The 11,888-nt window shown below is 44.8% G+C and overlaps 1 protein-coding gene across 1 annotated transcript in view; it reads left to right on the top strand.

Moving 5' to 3' along the window:
- Window positions 1-3,667: 3,667 nt before the first annotated feature.
- The window catches only part of LOC126227761 (ankyrin repeat domain-containing protein 2-like), a 32,126-nt gene continuing 23,905 nt past the window's right edge, over window positions 3,668-11,888 (top strand). Inside the window, exon 1 of the mRNA XM_049942247.1 lies at window positions 3,668-3,713. The gene's annotated coding sequence lies outside the window, so the exon portion shown is untranslated. The remainder of the gene's footprint in view (window positions 3,714-11,888) is intronic.

The following is an 11,888-nucleotide window of genomic DNA, read 5'->3' as shown; positions in this document are numbered from 1 at the left end:
ATCAATTCGGTTTACCTGAAGTCAAACGTAAACTGGAGTTTTTGGTGGCGCAGCTGATGGTCGAAGTTACACTGAAATTATAGACTGCTGCAAAGCACAGGACGACTTACAAGCCCCACTATGTAAACGAGGCTGTACTATCACTCGATCAGGGATATATTTCAAACTGCTTCCCAGACGAGTCAGTAAAGAGGAAACACACATGCTAAGTGTTCTGTTAAACTGTACTCCACACATTATGTATAGCATAAAGATGAATAATTATGAACAGCTGATGTAAGAAACCTTGAACCTGTGGCTTCGGTTTTGGACCTGGGTGAAGTATTCGTTTTATCTGTGGATGACACATCGCATGTGCGATTAGGTATTACCGCAGCAGATGCTCAAACAACAATATTAACGCGCCTTGACGAATGTGTAAAATTACCGCATCATCATTTCGTGGTCGCTGAGAAATAAACGTATCTCCTCTGTACGTGAATAAGATTTACTCAACTAACAGCTTTCGAAAAGTTAATCACAAGCCGAGAAGGTTTTGTAAAACCCGTATTTATTTTCACTTGCGATGGTGGTACCGACGTCGATCCACCGTGCGAGCGAGTTATACTTTGAGCTGTACGATATTTCAAAGATTCTGACTAGGAATCTATTTACATTGCCACAACAGCTTCAGCGAGAGTGGATCGACGAATGACGCCTCATAGTCGCGAACTTACTGGTGTTTTGTTGAAATGTGACACTTTTCGGTCCGCATGTTGATTCCGGTAATCGAACTACTGACCTGGAGTTAGCAAAACGGAACTTTGAGGGTCCAGGCGTCGTGCTGGATAATATTTGGAGCCAACTGGTCACTGACGATTTTCCTGTGGTCGCCGGACACATTCTGCCAACAGATACCAGGCTAGATATCCTAAAAATGGTTCAAATGGCTCTGAGCACTGTGGGACTTAACATCTGAGCTCATCAGTCCCCTAGAACTTAGAACTACTTAAACCTAACTAACCCAAGGACACCACACACATCCATGCCCGAGGCAGGATTCGAACCTGCGACAGCAGCAGTCGCGCGGTTCCGGACTGAGCGCCCTGAACCGCTAGACCACCGCGGCCGGCCTAGAATTGTGTGCCAGACCAAGACTCGAACTCGGGACCTTTGCCTTTCGCGGGCAAGTGCTCTACCGGCTGAGCTATCCAAGGACGACTCACGCCCCGTCCACCCAGCTTTACTTCCGCCATTACCTCGTCTCCTACTTTTCAAACTTCGGAGAAGCGAACCTGCAGATCACTCCTGGAAGAAAGGATATTGCGGAGACGTGGCTTAGCCACAGCCTGGGGGATGTTTCCAGAATGAGATTTTCACTCTGCAGCGGAGTGTGCGCTGATATGAAACTTCCTGGCAGATTACAACTGTGTGCCGGACCGAGACTCGAACTCGGGACCTTTGCCTTTCGCGGGCAAGTGCTCTACTGGCTGAGCTATCCAAGCACGACTCACGCCCCGTCCACACAGCTTTACTTCCGCCATTACCTCGTCTCCAATTTTCCAAACTTCACAGAAGCGAACCTGCAGATCTAGCACTCCTGGAAGAAAGGATATTGCAGAGAGATGGCTTAGGCCGGTATTACACTATCAAATTTCTTTGTCACATATATTTGTCAAAAATCTTTGTGAAAGATATTTGATGGTGTAATAGGTGTAATAGGAACTTTGTCAAATGTCGTCCAATATTTGATCAAATCTAGGGCCTCGCTGTAGATTTGATCAAAGAAGTCGGTTGTCTTCTGTTCACTGCAATGTGACATGTTACCACATGGAGCGCTAGCACCGCTGCAGCCTTCTGTCGTCTGTAGTGTTTTTATAAACATTGTCGGTAAATACAATTGGTGTGTGCCGACAACTACAAAATTAATAGAGATGTATGAAGCTGATGAGGCGCTTTACAACGTGAGGCACCCTGAATACAAAAATAGATTAAGAAGATTGGTGACCTGACCTGACCTGACCTAACCTAATGTAACCCTCTCCTGTAGCAAGGAATCGGAGTGTTACAGCGAGCCTGTCTTCTGAAGATGTAGCAGTTCTTAAGTGAATATTGTGCTTTGTGATATGAGGATACACTTCACTGAGCACATACAGAAATGTATGCTCATCCATTCTTAAGTAACTGATGTACGACTTGATGTCTTCCACTGTAAGCTCACGTAACAAGTTTTGTTCAATGCTTTTATCGTGTCGTCGTAAAACCCACCGAGATTAGATTAGTTTTTCGTTCGATAGATCTGTGCTGAGGAGATCCTCGTGGATGTGAAACATGTCATTTTTTTTAAAAATCTGAAATAACAATACTAATAGTATGAATAAGTACAATTCATCACATGTTTCTATTAAAAATTTCGTCAATGGAGTAGGAGGAGTTGGCCACTAGTAAGCTTTTCAGGCTCCTTTTAAACTGATCTTTATTTGTAAATAAACTTTTTATGTTTACTGGCAAATTATTGAAGCTGAGTGTTCCTGAGTAGTGGACCCCTTTTTGAAGTAAAGTAAGTGCTTTTAAGTCCTTGTGCAGATCAATTTTGTTCCTGGTATTGTATGTATGAACTGAATTGTTTGTTGGAAAAAGAGATATATTGTTTAGGACAAATTTCATTAAGAAGTAAATATACTGAGAGGCAGTAGTTAGTATACCCAGTTCTTTGAAGAGGTTTCTGCAGGACGTCCGTGAATTTACTCCACAAATAATACGTATTACACGCTTTTGGACTCTGAAAACGTTTGTTTGACTAGAATATTTACCCCAAAATATTGTACTATATGACATTATGGAATGAAAGCAGGCAAAGTTTGCAAGCTTTTTCATTTTTATGTTGCCTATGTCTGCTAACACTCGAATTGTAAATACAGATTTGTTAAGGAGTTTCTGCAATTCTGTGGTGTACTCCTCCCAACTGAATTTATTATCAAGTTGTAGTCCCAGGAATTTAAGAGTGTCAACCTCGTATGTATGGTTCCTTTTTTTCCCCCACTTCTTTTCCGCATGTGCACACAATGCAATTGCGGTACGTGGAACTGCTGCGGTTAATAACAAGTTGTTGTCAGCCATTTTGAACTTTGACGAAAAATTTGATGACAGTGTAATACCCCTTCTAGCGCTACGTCAAAGATCTTTGTCAAATATATTTGATGGAATATTTGATCACATCTTTGATCAAATCTTTGACAAAGAAATTTGATAGTGTAATACCGGCCTTAGCCACAGCCTGGGGCATGTTTCAAGAATGAGATTTTCACTCTGCAGCGGAGTGTGCGCTGATATGAAACTTGCTGGCAGGTTAAAACTGTGTGCCAGACCGAGACTCGAACTCGGGACCTTTGCCTTTCGCGGCAAGTGCTCTTCCGACTGAGCTACCCAAGCACGCCTGAGTCGCTAGAGCACTTGCCCGCGTAAGGCAAAGGTCCCGAGTTCGAGTCTCGGTCTGGCACACAGTTTTAATCTGCCAGGAAGTTTCAACGACGGCAGTGTTTCGCAGAAGGAAGAGTCGGCTGGTTTCTCAGAAGGGCGTTACGCAACGCCGATGCCGCACCTCGCGATTTCCGCCAGCGTCCAGAGAGTGGGTCACGTGACGACAGAGCTGCGCCGCTCTCGCGCTGTGCTGGGCAGCCAGGCAGTCGCTGGCGAGGCGTGGCGGAGATCGCAGTGCTGCGAGTACAGAGCAGGTAATTCACTGTGTGGAGCACAAAACTGTTTCAGATATGACTATGATCTCGATGGAGTAAAAACAATTCTCAAGTCTGAATACTAGTAAACGGTTTCACAGTGTGTTTTCTTACATTGCATTGCAAATGTTACCATCGATTGTGTGTATCCGGTGCATTCCAAGCCAAAGTTGAGTGACCTTGGCTTGTGGGATTCCTTTGAAATTACGAAGTGTGTAATCGCCGTGTCGCGGACTTGTTTAATGTTATTTGGAAAAGATGCAGATCCCGTTTTGTGGATACTGGGTGTTCAAAAAGTCTCTCCGCAGTGCCGTATGATAGCCACGCGTGCCGTATGCCGCGGTGAATATACAGGGTGTTACAAATAGGTACGGCCAAACTTTCAGAAAACATTCCTCACACACAAATAAAGAAAAGATGTTATGTGGACATGTGTCCGCAAACGCTTAATTTCCATGTTAGAGCTCATTTTAGTTTCGTCAGTTTGTACTGTACTTCCTCGATTCACCGCCATGATTTCATATGGGATACCCTCTACCTGTGCTGCTACAACATCTGCCTTTGCAAGTACGACACAACATGTGGTTCATGCACGATGGAGCTCCTACACATTTCAGTCGAAGTGTTCGTACGCTTCTCAACAACAGATTCGGGGACCGATGTAGAGGCGGACCAATTCCATGGCCTCCACGCTCTCCTGACCTCAACCTTCTCGACTTTCATTTATGGGGGCATTTGAAAGCTGTAGAGACTCTTCGTACTCGTATTGTGGACGGCTGTGATACAATACGCCATTCTCCAGGGCTGCATCAGAGCATCAGGGATTCCACGCGACGGAGGGTGGATGCATGTATCCTCGCAAACGGAGGACATTTTGAACATTTCCCGTAACAAAGTGTTTGAAGTGAGGCTGGTACGTTCTGTTGCTGTGTGTTTCCATTCCATGATTAATGTGATTTGAAGAGAAGTAATAAAATGAGCTCTAACATGGGAAGTAAGCGTTTCCGGACACATGTCCACATAACATATTTTCTTTCTTTGTGTGTGAGGAATGTTTCCTGAAAGTTTGGCCGTATCTTTTTGTAGCACCCTGTATACCGAAATGAAACTCAGTGAAATACAAGTTATTGATTTATTGAATATTAATTTTTACTCCAAAATGTTCAAATTAAATGTTGAAAGTGTCGCCCCTGTTGTTGAATACACAATTCCATTCGTCTGATCATGTTTCCAAACACACACTGTAACATCTCTTCTGTAACAGGAGCAGTGAAAGTGCATATTGCAGTTTTCAATTCGTCGATGTATTTTGGACAGTTTTTATAGACAGTTGCTTTCGCTGCACCCCAGAAGAAAAAGTTAGGTGGTGTTAGGTCAGGCGCCGGCCGGGGTGGCCGAGCGGTTCTAGGCGCTTCAGTCCGGAACCGCGCGACCGCTACGGTCGCAGGTTCGAATACTGCCTCGGGCATGGATGTGTGTGATCTCCTTAGGTTAGTTAGGTTTAAGTAGTTCTACATTCTAGGGGACTAATGATCTTAGAAGTTAAGTCCCATAGTGCTCAGAGCTATTTGAACCATTTTGTTAGGTCAGGCGATCGTGGAGGCCAAAGTCCCTGTGAAATTATGCGATCACCAAAAACATCAGCAAGCAGTGACATTGAAACGCGAGCTGCATGCGCGGTTGCACCATCTTGTTGAAAATAACCGTTCACTATATCACTTAACACAAGTTCTCCTATGAATGGGTACAGATGGCTCTAAGCACTATCGGACTTAACTTCTGAGGTCATTAGTCCCCTAGGCGTAGAAACTACTTAAACCTAACTAACCTCATGACATCCCACACATCCATGCCCGTGGCAGGATTCGCACCTGCGACCGCAGCAGGCGCGCAGTTCCGGACTGAAGCGCCTAGAACCGCTCGGCCACAACGGCCGGCTATGAATGGTTACAGAATATCACTGCAGTATCGTTGTGCGTTTATTGTTTTGTTGAAAAATATGGGACCCACAATCTGACGTCTAGAAATTGCAATCCAAACTCCTATTTTCACAGAATGATGTGCTTCCTCATGAATACACAATGGATTTGCACTATTCCACAGACCAGAATTTTGCGAGTTCATGTACCCGGATAAATGAAACCATGCCTTATCACTGAAAAATGTTTCATTAAGAATACCCCTTCCATTTTGTCGAACGAAATTTTGGATCCATTGACAATAATGAAGTCTCTTAGCATGATCAGTATTTTTGAGTTCTCGCACGACTACTTTGTATGGGAAAAGTTCTAATTTTTTCCTTACAGCGGTGTGGGTCGTTCCGACACTAACGCCGATTTCCTGAGCGAGTTTTCTTACTGACTTGTTCGGACTCGTGGACATTTTATAGGAAATATCGAGCAGTTTATCCTCAGACAAAACGCTAGGGTGACCACTTCTCGGTGCATCTGTCACTGAACCCGTACTTCGAAATTTGTTAGTCAGATCTCGCACAGTATCGTGATGTGCGAGTGTTGTCTCCGGACAAACTGAATTAAATGTTTGACGAACCGAAACTGTGTATTTACCGCCAGCTTTGAACACTTGTTCGACTAAAAACACACATTCTTCAATGGTTAGCATTTTAATAGTAACAAAAAAGAAACAAACGAACAAGGGAAGTAAACTTGAACGCTCACGTCAACACGTAACGACACACACCAACGATGCTACTGAGGCTGGCTGAGATAAACGAAACAGTGGAATGTTGGGAGAGTCCACTTGAAGGGAAGTAACCCAGGCAGGCGAACAACCATACGGCACTGCGGAGAGACCTTTTGAACACCCCGTACATTCGATTCACTAATTATCAGTAAAGCTGACCAAATTTTTTCCCATTACAGCGCCAATTTTTACATTGCTGTAGGCCACTTCGAGTAACTACACTCCTGGAAATGGAAAAAAGAACACATTGACACCGGTGTGTCAGACCCACCATACTTGCTCCGGACACTGCGAGAGGGCTGTACAAGCAATGATCACACGCACGGCACAGCGGACACACCAGGAACCGTGGTGTTGGCCGTCGAATGGCGCTAGCTGCGCAGCATTTGTGCACCGCCGCCGTCAGTGTCAGCCAGTTTGCCGTGGCATACGGAGCTCCATCGCAGTCTTTAACACTGGTAGCATGCCGCGACAGCGTGGACGTGAACCGTATGTGCAGTTGACGGACTTTGAGCGAGGGCGTATAGCGGGCATGCGGGAGGCCGGGTGGACGTACCGCCGAATTGCTCAACACGTGGGGCGTGAGGTCTCCACAGTACATCGATGTTGTCGCCAGTGGTCGGCGGAAGGTGCACGTGCCCGTCGACCTGGGACCGGACCGCAGCGACGCACGGATGCACGCCAAGACCGTAGGATCCTACGCAGTGCCGTAGGGGACCGCACCGCCACTTCCCAGCAAATTAGGGACACTTGCTCCTGGGGTATCGGCGAGGACCATTCGCAACCGTCTCCATGAAGCTGGGCTACGGTCCCGCACACCGTTAGGCCGTCTTCCGCTCACGCCCCAACATCGTGCAGCCCGCCTCCAGTGGTGTCGCGACAGGCGTGAATGGAGGGACGAATGGAGACGTGTCGTCTTCAGCGATGAGAGTCGCTTCTGCCTCGGTGCCAATGATGGTCGTATGCGTGTTTGGCGCCGTGCAGGTGAGCGCCACAATCATGACTGCATACGACCGAGGCACACAGGGCCAACACCCGGCATCATGGTGTGGGGAGCGATCTCCTACACTGGCCGTACACCACTGGTGATCGTCGAGGGGACACTGAATAATGCACGGTACATCCAAACCGTCATCGAACCCATCGTTCTACCATTCCTAGACCGGCAAGAGAACTTGCTGTTCCAACAGGACAATGCACGTCCGCATGTATCCCGTGCCACCCAACGTGCTCTAGAAGGTGTAAGTCAACTACCCTGGCCAGCAAGATCTCCGGATCTGTCCCCCATTGAGCATGTTTGGGACTGGATGAAGCGTCGTCTCACGCGGTCTGCACGTCCAGCACGAACGCTGGTCCAACTGAGGCGCCAGGTGGAAATGGCATGGCAAGCCGTTCCACAGGACTACATCCAGCATCTCTACGATCGTCTCCATGGGAGAATAGCAGCCTGCATTGCTGCGAAAGGTGGATATACACTGTACTAGTGCCGACATTGTGCATGCTCTGTTGCCTGTGTCTATGTGCCTGTGGTTCTGTCAGTGTGATCATGTGATGTATCTGACCCCAGGAATGTGTCAATAAAGTTTCCCCTTCCTGGGACAATGAATTCACGGTGTTCTTATTTCAATTTCCAGGAGTGTATATTGTGAGGCTACAGTGAAGATCTCTAGCTCTTTAAATAAGTGTCTGCAGGATGATCTTGGACGAGCTCCAGCAATTATTCTCATTACACGCTTTTGTGCGATGAACACTCTTTTACTCAATGACGAGTTACCCTAGAATATGATGCCATACGTAAGCAGAGAATGAAAATAGGCGTGGTAAGCTAATTTACTCAGATGTATATCGCCAAAATTTGCAATGACGCTAGTAGCATAAGTAGCTGAACTCAAACGTTGCAGCAGATCCTCAGTGTGTTTTTTCCAGTTCAACCCCTCATCAATGCATACACCTAGAAATTTTGAATATTCTACCTTAGCTACCGATTTCTGATCGAAGTCTATATTTATTAATGGGGTCATTCCATTTACTGTGTGGAACTGTATATACTGTGTTTTGTCAAAGTTTAATGAGAGCCCATTTGCAGAGAACCACTTAATGACTTTCTGAAAAACATCGTTTACAATTTCACCAGTTAATTCTTGTCTGTCGGGTGTGAAAGGTATACTTGTATCATCGGCAAAAAGTGCAAGCTTTGCGTCTTCGTGAATATAGAATGGCAAGTCATTAATATGTATTAAGAACAGCAGAGGACCCAAGACCGAACCTTGCGGCACCCCATTCTTGATTGGTCCCCAATTTGAGAAATCGCCAGTTTTTTGCATATTATGTGAACTGTTTATTTCAACTTTCTGCACTCTTCCGGCTTGAAACACATCTAGACGGACAGTGTTAAGTTAAAAATGGCGTCAAGTTTTATAACGACGAACGGTGCTCTGAAGAGCTCACGATTTCTTTTAGATGACAACGAACATGCAAGGACTCATTTGTGTGGAAGATATTCGGGCATCGCGGCACACGCAGTAAAGCGAAATTAAAGCATTTGCAGTTTATGTGGAAACTTTTTCCGTTAAAGGAGTTGGTACGCGCGTGACAAATTTGGAAACATACCCGTAGTAAAAGCGTTACGTTCACAGGGCAGCTTCACCTACATAAGAAACGATTCCACGTTTGTTTCAAGACAGCTAGATATTATCACTAGAGCCGACATAATCGTCTAGAGAGAGTGAGCAACTGTACTTATATAAGATAATTCTCATTTATTGTTCGCTCCCACTTATACATTTTTAATTACATTAAATGTTTCCATCGCTCTCTGGACCATCTTCAGATCTAAAACAACGTAATACGAAATAAGTAACATCTAAAATTTTGCAATAAGTTGAAAAGGAAAGAACTGTTGATAAATGTAAAATTTACCTAACTAGTTGTATTTACTCAGTGCCACGTATCAGAGTAATGTGTTTCTTAATTGCGGTCTTTTTATTTTAATACGTATATGTCGGAAGAAGGGAGAGATGGGGGAAGGGGAAGTGGCGTGAGGCTTCCCAGTCAGCCTCCCCCAATCAGCGATCCAAACATTCAATGTAATTAAAAATGTGTAACTGGGAGCAAAGAATAAATGAGAAATACCTTACATGTGGTACTACCATGATTCGGTTTAGAACCTACCGAAACACGTGGGAAAACTAAATACGAACTAATCATAACGTGTAGGCTTTCACAGCCGGCGTCTTCATTAGTTAAAACTGCTGGGCGAGCGCTAGGACAGTTCTGTATTCGCCGCTCAGTTGTATACTCGCCACCGAATTGTGTACTTGCTAGTCAGTTGTGTGTTCATCGCAGCAGAGTTGTTGTTTGTCGTCAGCCGACGCTGACCTAGCCGCTCCGACTCTAACTAGACAGATCTCTGTAGACACGGAGTTCACTACTGTGTTTCTGTATCTTCGTTAATAAAGATAAGTACCGACTTTTATTTAATCAGAGTGTTTGGGTTTTCATCTTTCTGTTCACTGTTCCAGCGGACCGGTCGGCCCGCTATTAAAAGTGTGGCGGTGACTTCGTAAGCCGTTTCTACAGCGAGTTGTTTGTCGCTACGAACGCCGCCACAAAAACACCTGTAGGGGTCACAGGCGTCATTCAGATGTTCGTGATTTGTTGATAATGTGACAAAAAATACAATTCAAACAAGCAACTAATCGACTGCATTCAGGAAAAATTTTGATTCCATGTATATCTTAATGCCATATTTATTACGATTGCTTTTTATATGTTGTCTAAATGACAGTCTTCCCCTCCAAAGAATCATTGATTCATCTATTGGTAAATCTCTTCCCGGGTAATACACTTGAGGCACTCTCGTGTTAAAATAGTCCAATATAGGTCGTATCTTATACAGGGTGTTACAAAAAGGTACGGCCAAACTTTCAGGAAACATTCCTCACACACAAAGAAAGAAAATGTGTTATGTGGACATGTGTCCAGAAACGCTTACTTTCCATGCTAGAGGTCATTTCATTACTTCTCTTCAAATCACATTAATCATGGAATGGAAACACACAGCAACAGAACGTACCAGCGTGACTTCAAACACTATGTTACAGGAAATGTTGAAAATGATACATGCATCCACCCTCCGTCGCATGGAATACCTGTTGCGTTGATGCAGCCCTGGAGAATGGCGTATTGTATCACAGCCATCCACAATACGAACACGAAGAGTCTCTACATTTGGTACCGGGATTGCGTAGACAAAAGCTTTCAAATGCCCCCATAAATGAAAGTCAAGAGGGTTGAGGTCAGGAGAGCGTGGAGGCCACGGAATTGGTCCGCCTCTACCAATCCGTCGGTCACCGAATCTGTTGTTGAGAAGCCTACGAACACTTCTACTGAAATGTGCACGAGCTCCATCGTGCATGAACCACATGTTGTGTCGTACATGTAAAGGCACATCTTCTAACAGCACAGGTAGAGTATCCCGTATGAAATCGTCATAACGTGCTCCATTGAGCGTAGGTGGACGAAACTAAAATGAGCTCTAACATTGAAATTAAGCGTTTCCGGACACATGTCGCCATAACGTCTTTTCTTTCAGGAATGTTTCCTGAAAGTTTGGCCTTACCTTTTTGTAACACCCTGTGTAAACGATCGTCTGGTTTCGGGGTTCCTGGAAGTGGATTTTTTTGCAAAATGCAGATCAAATATCGGTCTCTGCTTATACTCATCGCTATTCCTCTATTCTCAGACAGCGATTCTTTCTTCCAGTACTCTTGTAATCGCGGATATTTAACGTTACCCATATGTAACGAAACACCCAGGAAAACTAGTAATTCGCCTATACTTAGAGCTTTCCATTTACAGTTCCTAGATCCCTCTTTTGTATTTTAGCTCAGCAATATGTTGTCTGCGTTATCGTTCGTTTCGTCAACTACAAGTTGCAACATTTCGTCTGTTACCAATAATCTGAAGAAATCCATAGGAGAATTACCAGCAGGGTGAATTTTCAAAACTTCTTCCTTCGTAAATGGGTGATACTGCACATTATGTGGTTCTTTATGCCAGGACTCAACTGGATTATCTCCGAGTGACAGGTCGGGCTCTTTTTCGTCGTCGATTTCCACACAATCGTCGTGATACGTATCGTCAGATTCGGAAGTGTCACGAAACAGATTCGAAAGCTGTCCTTCCACGCTATCATCACTCTACAATTCTTCTGCGGCCTCTAAATGACAATCTCCGTGGTATGCCTCGCACTCACTACGCAGAAACTCACTGGCGTCTAGTACACTAAGTAACTGTTCCTCTGTCAGTTTAACACTTTTCCTGCTCCTTTTCACACTGGAAGGTCCAGGTGTCGGTTCATTAGCCGCCATTACGGGCAATATACGTTCGATAACTGACCACACAAAACAAAAGTTTACACTCTTTGATGCTAGCTTAGAAGCTGCAACTAGACTGAGTAATTGGACAGTG

The sequence above is a fragment of the Schistocerca nitens genome, unplaced genomic scaffold (assembly GCF_023898315.1).
Source record: "Schistocerca nitens isolate TAMUIC-IGC-003100 unplaced genomic scaffold, iqSchNite1.1 HiC_scaffold_340, whole genome shotgun sequence".
NCBI classification, from domain to species: domain Eukaryota; kingdom Metazoa; phylum Arthropoda; class Insecta; order Orthoptera; family Acrididae; genus Schistocerca; species Schistocerca nitens.
This window is presented reverse-complemented; position numbering and strand designations above follow the sequence as displayed.